Consider the following 12,434-nt stretch of genomic DNA (forward strand, 5'->3'; position numbering starts at 1 on the left):
TACTCAAAGACATATACTTGTTAAATTGCTCAATGCTCAAGACAAAGAGAGACTACTGAAAGCAGCAAGAGAAAAGAGAACCATGATAAACAAAGGATGTTTGATAAGATTAGTATGATTTCTCATCTGAAACAATGGATGCAAGAAGACAATGGTATGCTATAGTTAAGGTACTAAAAGAAAAACTTCCAGCCAGGAATTCTCTATACAGCAAAGCTGGCATTCAAAACTGAGGGAGAGCTCAAAATATTCACAGATAATCAGAAATAAAGAGAATATGTCAATAAGGAACCTACACATCAAGAAATACTAAAGGGGGTTCTACCAGACAAATGGAAAAAACAGAAGAATGAGAGTTGGAGGAGAGGGTAAGAACAAACTAAAAAGAGAAATAAAAACAACATATAGCATACATAAACAAAAGAAAATATGGCTAATGTAAGTAATCCCTTGGCAGTAATAACATTGAATGATAATGGATTAAACACAGGTGTGAAGAGACAAGATTGGAAGAATGGATAAGGAAATGTGAGCCTTCTATATGCTGTCTACAACAAACCCACCTTAAACCTAGGGATGCAAGGAGGCTGGAAGTGAATGCTTGGAAAACAATTTTACAAACAAACAATAACCTATAAAGGGCAAGAGTAGCTATATTAATATCAGACAAAATAGACTATAAGTGAAAAACTATTTTAAGAGACAAATAAGGACACTATGTATTAATAAAAGGAGTAATCTATCAAGAAAAAGGAATAATCATAAACATTTATGCATCTAACCAGGGCATCTCAAAATACACAAGGAAAACACTGGAAAAACTAAATGGAGACATAGATGCCTCTATGAATATACTAGGGGACTTTAATACACCATTATAATCATTAGACAAACATCTTGACAGAAAATCCATAAAGAAACAAAGACTTATACATTAGAGGACCTGGACCTAATACATATACAGAACATTACACACAAATACAATGGGATATGCATTCTTCTCGAGTGCACATGGATCATTTTCCAAGATAGACCACTTGCTGTGCCACAGAACAATTCTCAATGAATTCAGAAAGATCAAAATTTTATACAAATAAATTTCACTAACCACAATGAAATGAAGCTGGAAATAAGTAAGGGACAGAGAATCAGATTAGGCTCAAAGATATGGAAGTTAAAAAACACATTTGACAAACAGTAGGTCAAGGAGGAGCTCTCAAGAGAAATCAGTAACTACCTTGAAATCAATGAAAATGAAACATAACATATCAAAACATAGGGGATGCAGCTAAAGCAGTACTGAGAGGGAAATTCATATCCATAAATGCCTACATTAAAAAAGAAGAAAGAGCTAAAATCTAAGGCCAAACTGCACAACTGGAGGAACCAGAAAAAGAACAACAAACTAACCCAAAAGAAATAGAAAGAAGGAAATAACAAAGATTAGAGCAGAACTAAATGAAATTGAAAACAAGAAAGCACTAGAAAAAAATAAACAAAACCAAAAGCTAGCTCTTTGAGAAGATTGATAAAATTGACAAACCCTTGGCTAGACTAAAAAAAGATAAAAAGGGAAAAGATGCACATAAAATAAGAAATGAAGAAAGGGATATCACCACTAACCCCCAGAAATAAATATTATATAAGAGGATACTTTGAAAAATTATATGCAAACAAGATGGATAATTTAGAGCAAATGGAAAAATCCTAAAAACACACAAGCAGCCCACATTGACAAAAGAAAAAATTGATGATCTCAACAAACCAATTCCAAGAAAAGGGATAGAATCAGTCATTAAAATCCTCCCAACTAAGAAGAGCTCAGGGCCAGTCAGCTTCACAGGTGAATTCTACCAAACATTTGAGAAAGAACTAACACTGATCTTGTTTAAATTTTTCCAAAATATTGAAGTAGAAGGAACATTATCTAACTCATTCTATGATGCCAACATTACCCTAATACCAAAGCCAAACAAAGACACCACAAAAAGTAAAGACCAAATCTCTAATGAAACTTGATGCTAAAACAGTCAACAAAACACTTGCTAATCATATTCAACAACACATCAAATGAAGTATACACCATGACCGAGTGGGTTTAATCCCTGGTATGCAAGGATGGTTCAACATAAGAAAATCAATCAATGTAATACCCCACATAAACAGATCAAAAGGAAAAAATCACATGATCATATCTATAGATGCAGAAAAAGCATTTGACAAAAAACAGTACCCTTTCCTGATAAAAACACTGCAAAAGATAGGAATTTAAGGAACTCTTCTGAACAGGATAAAGGGTATATATAAAAGAGATAGAGTTAACATCATATGCAATGGTTTAATCCTAAAATTTAAGATCAGGAACAAGATAAGGATGCTCACTATCACTCCTCCTATTTAACATTGTGTTAGAAGTACTTGCTCAAGCACTGAGGTGAAAAACAAATATAAAAGGCATACAAATTGGAAAAAAAGGAAGTAGAAACTTCACTATTTACAGATGACATGAACCTATACATAGAAAGCCCTGAGAAATCTACAACAAAGTTTCTAGAACTTATAAATGAGTTCAATAAAGTTGCAGGTTATAAGATCAATGTGCAAAAATCAGTAACATTCCTGTATACCAATAATGAGCAAACTGAGTAGGAAATCAGAAAAATACCATTTACAATAGTAAATTTAAAAATCAAATACATAGTAATAAATCTAACTAAAGACATTAAAGACTTATACACAGAAAACTACACAAAATTTTTCGAGGAAATCAAAGAAGACTTAAATAAATGGAAGAATATCCCTGTTCATGGATAGGAAGACTAAATATCATTTAAGATGTCTATCCTACTCAAACTGATCTACAGATTTAATGCAATCTCAATAAAAATCAACACAGCATTTTTTAATAAACTGGAAAAATTAACTATGAAATTTATTTGGACAAGAGAGAGGCCCTGAATAGCCAAATAGATGTTGAAAAATAAAAATGAAACTTCAGGAATCACACTACCTGACTTTAAAACATATTACAAAGCTGTAGTGGCCAATACAGCATGGTACTGGCACAAGGATAGAAATACTGACCAATGAACCAAATAAAAATTTCTAATATAGATCATCACATATACTGTCATCTGATATTCAATAAGGCCAGAAAGCCCATGCAAATGGGAGAGAATGGCCTCTTCAAAAAATGGTGCTAGAAGAACTGTGTATCCATATGCAAAAGAATGAGAAAGGAATACCATCTCACACCTTATACAAAAATCAACTCAAGATGGATCAAAGATCTAAATATAAGAGCCAAGACCATAAAGATCTTGGAAGACAATGTAGGGAAGCATCTACAGGACCCTGTAATAGGAAACAGTTTGATAAACTTCACACCCAAAGCACAAACAGTAAAAGAAAAAAACAGATAATTGGGACCTCCTCAAAATTAAAATCTTTTGCACCTCAAAGGAGTTTATCAAGAAAGTGAAAAGACAGCCTACCCAATGGCAGAAAATATTTGGTAACCATATATCTGATAGGAGCCTAATATCAGCATATATAAAGAAATCCTATATCTCAAAAATAAAAAGACAAACAACCCATTTAAAAAATGGGTAAGAGATTTGAACAGATGCTTCTCCAAAGAAAAAATACAAATAACTAAAAAGTACATGAAAAGATTCTCAACATCACTACCTATTAGAGAAATGAAAATCAAAACTATAATGAGACACCATCTTACATCCATTAGACTGGTGACTATTAAAAAAACAGAGAACTATGAATGTTGGAGAGGATGTGAAGGAATGGGAACCCTCAAACACTGCTGGTGAGAATGTAGATGGATACAGCCATTGTGGAGGACAGTTTGGTAGTTCCTCAAAAAACTAACTGTAGATTTCCCATATGACCCAGCAATTTCACTGCTGGGTATATACCCAGAAGAACTGAAAACAAGGACATGAAATGATGAATGTACACCAGTGTTCATAGCTGCATTGTTCCCTATTGCCAAAAGTTGGAATCAACCCAAATGCCCATCAACAGATGGAATGGATAAATAAATTGTAGTATATACATACAATGGAATACTACTCAGCTGTAAAAAGGAATACAGTACTAACACATGGGATAAAATGGATGAATCTTAGGACCTTATGTTGAGGGAGGCAAGCCAGGAACTGAAGGACAAATACTACATGATATCTCTGATATAAATTAAGTAAATCAAGCTGTCTCAGAGAGCTAGAGACTGGAAGATAGGCTTATACGAAATGGGGGGGAGGAAGACTGTGAGCCAATGCCCACATGGGTGAAATCTATGTTATAGTGGAGGCAAGTAGTTGTGCAGTGAAGAGATGGGGGGGGAAGGGATACTATTGTGTTGGGCTCTGCAGGCTTGAGGGGGGCTAGAGTTGGGAGGATGGGTCAAATGGCCCAAGAAATTGGGAGGAGGGTTGGGGGGGGAGCAGGTGAACATGGGAGACTGTCAAGTACATGGTTGAAACTATAATGTTAAGAAAACTCTTTAGAAAATGTAATATGGAAGGGTTACAGGTTTAAGGTGTTTGATGGGGAGCATCAGACACAGGGTGCACCTGGGGCAGGCTTCTACAGAATATGTGAGTGCTCTTGTCATAGTGTGTTATGCCATTGGGTGTAGAGCCATACAATGAGTGGGAAGGTGTTGTACTCTCATCCTGGAGAGGACTGATGTTCTCAAACAGAGGGAATTGTGTCTCTCAAGAGAATTGGTGGCTCCCAATGGGTTAAGGCAGTCAAGTATGTCAAGCCCTCAATGTGACCTGCATTGGTCCCTGCAGTATCATTAAGGACAATTCCAAATCCCCAAAATGCCCCCATATCACACCTCTTTTTCTTCTCCCTGCCTTCATGAACTCGTGTGGCCACAGTCTCCACATCAAGGATATGATTTCTTCCATTGCTAGAGTCACAATAATTCTGTAGTAGAATAACCAATAAGCTCGCTCTAATATATATTTATCCCTCCATCCTGAGGATCCTGGGATGGCAATGCCTGCTCCACCTCTAAATTGAGAGGGGGCTTAGATCCCACATGGCTGATGGATGGGATTCTCCTGCTTTCAGTTGTAGACTCTTGGTTCCCTGATGTGGTGCTTGACCATCCTCACCTCCTTGTTAGCTGACCTGGGTAAGTCCAATGAACTGGAAAGTAGGTGTTATAACTCCACTGAGGCTCAAGGCCCAGTGGGTACATGGACAGTCTAGAGATTCAAGTCCCCTGGGCATACACCAGCCCCAGCACCAACCACAGGTTCAGTAAAAGTGACAGAAGAGTCATGTGTAGAGTAGTCACATCTCAGTCCAACTCCATCACACTTAGGAGCACAAATTCTAAAGTAGGGCCCACTGGCAAAGCACTGAACTCTAGAGCTATCTGCCATGACCATAGGACCTGGGTGTCTCCGTAGCTCTCAGGAACACCACTACCTGGGGTTGTGTCTACTTTGGCTGTCTCTGAGTTTCTGCTGAGATGTGTGTAAGCAAGACCCCTCTGATGCCTTCCTGACTCATTTTGAAGTCTCTTAGCCATAGAGAGTCATTTGTCTTTACCATATCCCCCTTTTATTCAAGATCCTTTTCTATTTGCACCACCAATCTGTGCTTCTCTAAAGAAGAAATACAAATGGCTAAAAAGCACATGAAAAGATGCTCAACATCGCTAGATATTAGGGAAATGCAAATCAGAACTATAATGAGATATCATCTTATACCCATTGGACTGGCAGCTACTTAAAAAAACAGAGGATTACAAGTGTTGGAGAGGATGTGGAGGAATGGGAACGCTCGTCCACTGCTGGTGGGAATGTAGAAGGATCCAGCCATTGTGGAGGAAAGTTTGGTGGTTCCTCAAAAAACTAGTTATAGATTTCACATATGACACAGCAATTCCATCTCAAGAAGTATTGAAAACAAGGACGTGAACCGATATATGCACACCAATTTTCATAGTGGCATTATTCATTATTGCCAAAAGTTGGAATCAACCCAAATTCCCATCAACAGATGAATGGATAAACAAAAGGTGGTGTATACATACAATGGAATACTACTCAGCTATAAGAAGGAATGTAGTACTAATACACGGGATAACATGGATGAATCTTGAGGACCTTATGTTGACTGAAGCAAACAGGCACTGAAGGACAAATACTATATAACCTTTGTGATATGAATTAAGAAAACCAAGCTGTCTCAGAGAGTTAGAGACTGGAAGATAGGCTTACAGGAAATGGAGGGGAGGAGGAAGGTTTTGAACCAATGACCACATGGGTGAAATCTATAACAAAGTGGAGGAAGTAGTTGTGCATTGAATGGATAAGACAGGTATATAGGGATACTATTGGGTTGGGCTTTGCAGGCTTGAGGGGGGCTAAGATTGGGAGTATGGGTCAGATGGTCCATGGAATTGGGAGAAAGTTTGTGGGGCGAGCAGGTGACCATGGGAGATTGTCAGGTATGTGGTTGAAACTATAATGTTAAGAAAACTCTTCAGAAAATATAATATGGAAGGGTTACAGGTTTAAGATGTTTGATGGGGAGCATCTGGCACAGGGTGCACCTGGGGCAGGCTTCTATGAAATGTGTGAGTGCTCATCTTGTCATAGTGTTATATCAGTGGGTGGACACCCACACAATGAGGGTTGTAAGTGTTGGAGGAAGCTGTTGTACCCCCATCCTGTGGAGGTCTGATGTTCAGAGAGGAGAGTGTCTCTCGAGAGCATGGGTGGCTCCCAATGAGGGAGGACAGACTAGTATGTCAAAACCCTCAGCATTTTTGCAAGTATCTATGAATCTTGTCCTTCAAGCAGTGAAGCTTGGGTGTCACTGTGGGCCCCAAGGGGGAATGGATGTGGCTCAACCAATTGGGCTCCTGTATATGCTCAGGGCCTCCTGGTGAGGACAAGATAGCCCATGTGGAGTGCCAACCCACATGGGAATATCACCCTGCACAGGAATGCTGCCCTGTGTAGGAATGCTGCCCAGCATGGGAAAAGTCACCCCATGCAGGAGTGATGGCCAATGCAGAGAGCTGGTGCAGCAAGATGATGCAACAAGAGACACAGAGGAGAGAAAATAAGAAGATATAGCAGAATAGGGAGTTGAGGTGCTACAAGAGAGTAATCACCTCTCTCCCACTCCAGAAGTTGCCAGGATTGGTTCCTGGAGTTGCCTAATGAAAATATAAGCAGACACAGAAGAACACATAGTGAAGGGACACAGAGAGCAGACAACGGGGGGAAAGGGAGCAATAAATAAAATGCATCTTTAAAATAAATAAAATGTGTGAAAGCTATTTTTGGCACTGTTCTTCAGGAACTGTCAAGTAAGGATTAATATGATCTTGGATATCTATAATCTTTTATATAATAGTACCTGTAGCTATTTGATATTATTGATTAATTCCAAAAAGAAATATTGGATTATGTTTGCAAACTGATCTTCTCCTCTGGGCATATAGATTATATTGGATTCATAGGTTTACTTGATTAAGTAATTAAGTAAACTTCTTGTGTCAGTAGGGCCCCTTGGTGGGTGGGGACTCTCAGATAAAAGGCATGGCAAAGACAGAGTTGAGGACTTTTAACGTTGGAGTTTTGATGTTGGGGTTTCATGCTGAAGCTGGAGCCTCAGGGAGAGAGACAGCCATTTGCCTGATAATCTACAGCTGACCTTGTGGAAAAAACAGGAACTGAGCCCAGAGGAACCCAGGAAAACTGAACCCTCACAGACATTGGCAGCCATCTTTCTCCAACATGTGAAAATAGACTTTAGTGAGGGAAGTAATTAATGCTTTATAGCCTGGTATCTGTAAGCTCCTACCCCAAATAAATATCCTTTACAAAAAAAACCAGCTAATTTCTAGTATTTTGCATCAGCACCCCTTTGGCTGACTAATACAGTACCCTTTTGTTTTTCAGGGAAGAATTTTACCAATTCTTCAGTGGGAATAAAATAGGCACACCACATGGATGATGAAGTCAGTGAATACTAAAATGGTGTATGATAAAAAGATAGGCAGTTCTTCATGATTACTTCTATGGACATTTAATAGTCACTTAGAAATCAATGCAATCAAGCCATTTAAATGATTTTTCTAAAGTCCTTCACCTGACCAAATATTCTCCTCATTACCATCTTCATTTCTCTGCTTCTGAATGTGTAAGATGACTGGATTTAGAAAGGGAGTTAAAACTGCATCAAATAGGGATAGAAATTTACCCAAATGTATTGAAGGAGATGGCCAGATAAAGAAAAAAATCAGTGGACCAAAGAATAAAACCAGCACAGAAGTATGAGCTGACAGAGTGGAAAGGGCTTTGAATAAAACACTGGAGGAGTGTTTTTGAAGACTGGCCAAGGTGACGATGTAAGAGAGGATGAGCAAAATGAAAGTGCCCAAGGAAATGAACCCACTATTAACAGTGACCATGAATTTCAGTCTATAAGTTTCTGTGCAAGCAAGTTTGATGAGCAAAGATATGTCACAATAAAAGCTGTCTAATACATTGGGACTACAGAAGGGCAAGTTTACAGAAAAAGCCAACTGGGCCAAAGACTGCATAAAACCAGTGGTCCAGGCAACCACTAAAATGAAAATGCACCTTCATAGGCTCATGATGGTCAGGTAGTAGAGAGGCTTACATACGGCCACATATCTGTCAAAGGCCATGTTAATGAGCAGCACCATTTGAGTGCCTCCAACCACATGGCTAAAGAAGATCTGAGCTAAATAGCCTCCAAAGGAGATGACTTTCCTCTTCTTGAAAAGATCACAAATCATCTTAGGTGCTGCAATGGAACAAAATAGCAGGTCAATGATGGCGAGGTTGGCAAGCAGAAAGTACATGGGGGAATGTAAACAAGGGTCAGAGGCCACAGTGACCACTATGAGGAGGTTTTCCATCATACTGGATACATAGAAAAGACAGGAAAAGCAAAAGAGAAGAAGTTGGATCTCCCAGGAATTGGAAACGCCCAGGAACACAAACTCAGACACCACAGAATGGTTGGCTCCATTCATTGCTCTTTGGCAGGTTCATTCTCATGTTACCTATAGGAAAAAAATGAGAAAATTTAAATTAGTAGTACTATATTAATATCTTCTATGGAGTTTCTAAAGTATGGTAATCAGATACCACCTGATCATTTCATGAAAAAAATCAAATTACCTTTTGCCGCTAATGCTTTAGTTATGTAAGACATAAGTGAGTTGTGTTGTGGTTTTGCTAACATGAGGAATGTTGAATAGTCTAAAGGACTAGAACACACACATAAATTACACTTGATGTTAAATTGATGTACCCAGTATGATCCGTGTTAGCTATCATTCTCCTAGAGGAGTAACTACCAATCACTTATACTAGACAGAAGAAATTATATCATTTATGTGGAGACAGTGGCAACTGGAATTGCTGAATGCAGGAAGAGGGGAAAAGATGTGTAATATGGGGATATTTTTGGGACTTGGAATTGTCCTGAATGACACTGCAAAGTCAGATACAGGACATTATATATCATGCCATAACCTACAAAATGGAGTGGGAGGGAATGTAAACTACAATGCAAACTATAATCCATACTGTGTGGCAGTGATCCAAAATGTGTTCATCGATTGCAATGAATGTACCACACAAATGAAAGAAATTTTAATGTGGGGGAAAGTGGGAGGTGTTGGGAGTGAGACATATGGGAATCCCTTAAATTTTTTTATGTAACATTTTATGTAATCTAAGTATCTTTTAAAAATAATTTTAAAATATATTTTAAAAACAGAAAGACTAGTTTCTCCCTCTATCCAGAAAAGTCTCAAATTACTTATAATTAGGGCTGAATCCAGAATACAAAATTGCATTGGTCACTTTACCAAGGGCAGACCAGTTTGTAAAGATTCAGATATAGTTCATAAAGAATACATTAGCCATTTAGATGACAACAAATGTTAAATGGTACAGGGAAACCGTGCTCTTACTGTGTTACAAGCATTTATCCTGATCAGTCAAGACATCTAGAACTGTGACATGATTCTGTGGGTGTTCAACAGAAGAGTCCAAAGAAGAACACTGGAATATTTACATCCAAGAGTCAGTTGTGCCTGTATTTTAAAAATTTACTCTGCCTCTCTGAAAATAAAGGCGGAGAAGCTAATCCTCCCTACTGTTTCTTTAAAAGGTAAAGAGTCAAGGTGAATTAAACAGTGAGAAATATTTATCTACCTGGAAATAAGGATCTAAAAATTGTCAATACTGTAATAGAACAGCTCTGTAGATTATTAAAACCTACTAATGATCAGAAATCAAAAAGGAAATTACATGCTAACCACTTCCACTCATGGCAGATAGATAAAGTGTTCCTACAAATAAAGGTTTGTGGTCAGAGTGGTGGTTGGGGGAGTATTTGAAGCAATATCCGGATGAGTTCTAAATGACAGAATTTAAAAATACATAAAGATGGGTAAAATTGCATACATAACACTGTTTTTACAATTATAAACAGAAATAAACTAGAAGGATGGAAACAGAATAGCAGTTATGTGTGGCAGGGAAAGCATAGAGAGATTGAGAGGTGTTGAGGTCTTTTGTTTGTTTTTTGTTTTATTATTATTTTCAGAATAGTGAAAATGCTCTAATAATGATTGAAGTGATAAATGCACAACTATGTGATTATACCAGGTACCACTGATTGTACACTTTAGAAGGATTTATGCTTTATTAATATGTATTCAAAAAAATAATTTGTTTAAAAAAAATACATAAAGAGCCATGGCACTTCATGAGCACTCTCCAAAACCTGAAGGAAGATATGCTTCACTCTAAAATTGGAGAGAAAACAGCACTTTAGGACCAATAAATGAAATGATGAAAGCAAAGGAAAAGTAATTATAAAGGACCTATTTTACCTGCTGAATGAACAAATGGACAGGAACATTTCATTCCCAGCTAGATTTAAAGGAATATCCTTTCTTTTAACTATTGCTTATCCTTGTTTGTGACATAAACCATTAAAGGTCTGCACTTAAAAAAATACAAATATGAAAGTAATCATGACCAATTCATAAATCATAACCAACTTCACTTAAATATGATCAAAATCATTAAAGGTCCGCACTTTAAAAACTACTAATATGGAAGTCATCATAACCAATTCATAAATCATAACCAATTTCACTTAAATATCATTAAAAATTTATCTTATTAAAAAACAGAAACAAGCAAACAGAGATGAGAAATCCATTTTTTATTACAAATTCCAGTTCCTCCCATCCTGTTCTATATGCTGGCTTATTTTCAATGGTTTAACATTTAATGACTCCTGAGAAAAGAAAATTTCCATTAAATATCCTCATAAAGTTATTTCTTTTTTTTTATTTTTTTATTCATTTTTTAAAAATATTACATTCAAAAAATATGAAGTCCCATTCAACCCCACTGCCCCTATCCCCCACTCCCCACACAGCAACACTCTCTCCCATCATCATGACACATCCATTGCATTTGGTAAGTACATCTCTGGGCATCACTGCACCTCATGGTCAGTGGTCCACATCATAGCCCATACTCTCCCACGTTCCATCGAGTGGGCCCTAAGGGGATCTACAATGTCCCGTAATTGTCTGTGAAGCACCACCCAGGACAACTCCAAGTCCCAAAAATGCCTCCACATCTCATCTCTTCCTCCCGTTCCCCGCACCCAGCAGCCACCATGGCCACTTTTCCCACACCAATGCCACATTTTCTCTGTGGACCTTGGATTGGTTGTGTCCATTGCACATCTATGTCAAGAGGAGGCTTAGACTCCACATGGATACTGGATGCAATCCTCCTGCTTTCAGTTGTAGGCACTCTAGGCTCCATGGTGTGGTGGTTGACATTCTTCAACTCCATGTTAGCTGAGTGGGGTAAGTCCAATAAATCAGAGTGTAGGAATTGAAGTCTGTTGAGGTTCAGGGCATGGCTATCATATTGTCAGTCCAGAGATTCAAATCCCCTAGATATATCTTAAAACCCAGCACCAACTACGATTCCAGTAAAGTAGCATGAAAGTCTTGTGAAAAGGGATCCCATCTGAGTTCAGTTCCATCATGCAGAAACACCAGCTCCAAAGAAGGGCCAACTGACATGAACCCCATCTGCCATGACCATAGAACCCGTGGGTCTCTTCATAAAGTTATTTTAAAAGAAAAAGCATAATTGAAAAAAGGCAGTAATGAAATCATCTTACTTATTTGGTTAAATAATTTAGCTGGATGGAGATAAATCACATGAAATAAAAGTCATTGTATTGTAAAATAAGTCAATCATGAGTTATGATGAACAAATTCCTCAAGTTCAGCATGTAAGATTGAACTAAGAACTATTTTGTGAAAGTATATTGTAATTATCAGAGGTGGGGAGAAG

General features: G+C 37.8%; 1 pseudogene; it reads right to left on the reverse strand.

Moving 5' to 3' along the window:
* Positions 1 to 8,121: 8,121 nt before the first annotated feature.
* Positions 8,122 to 9,061, reverse strand: LOC101421811 (olfactory receptor 4F15-like; annotated as a pseudogene).
* Between the last annotated feature and the right edge of the window lie 3,373 nt (positions 9,062 to 12,434).

This window comes from Dasypus novemcinctus, chromosome 3, assembly GCF_030445035.2.
Source record: "Dasypus novemcinctus isolate mDasNov1 chromosome 3, mDasNov1.1.hap2, whole genome shotgun sequence".
In the NCBI taxonomy this organism is placed as follows: domain Eukaryota; kingdom Metazoa; phylum Chordata; class Mammalia; order Cingulata; family Dasypodidae; genus Dasypus; species Dasypus novemcinctus.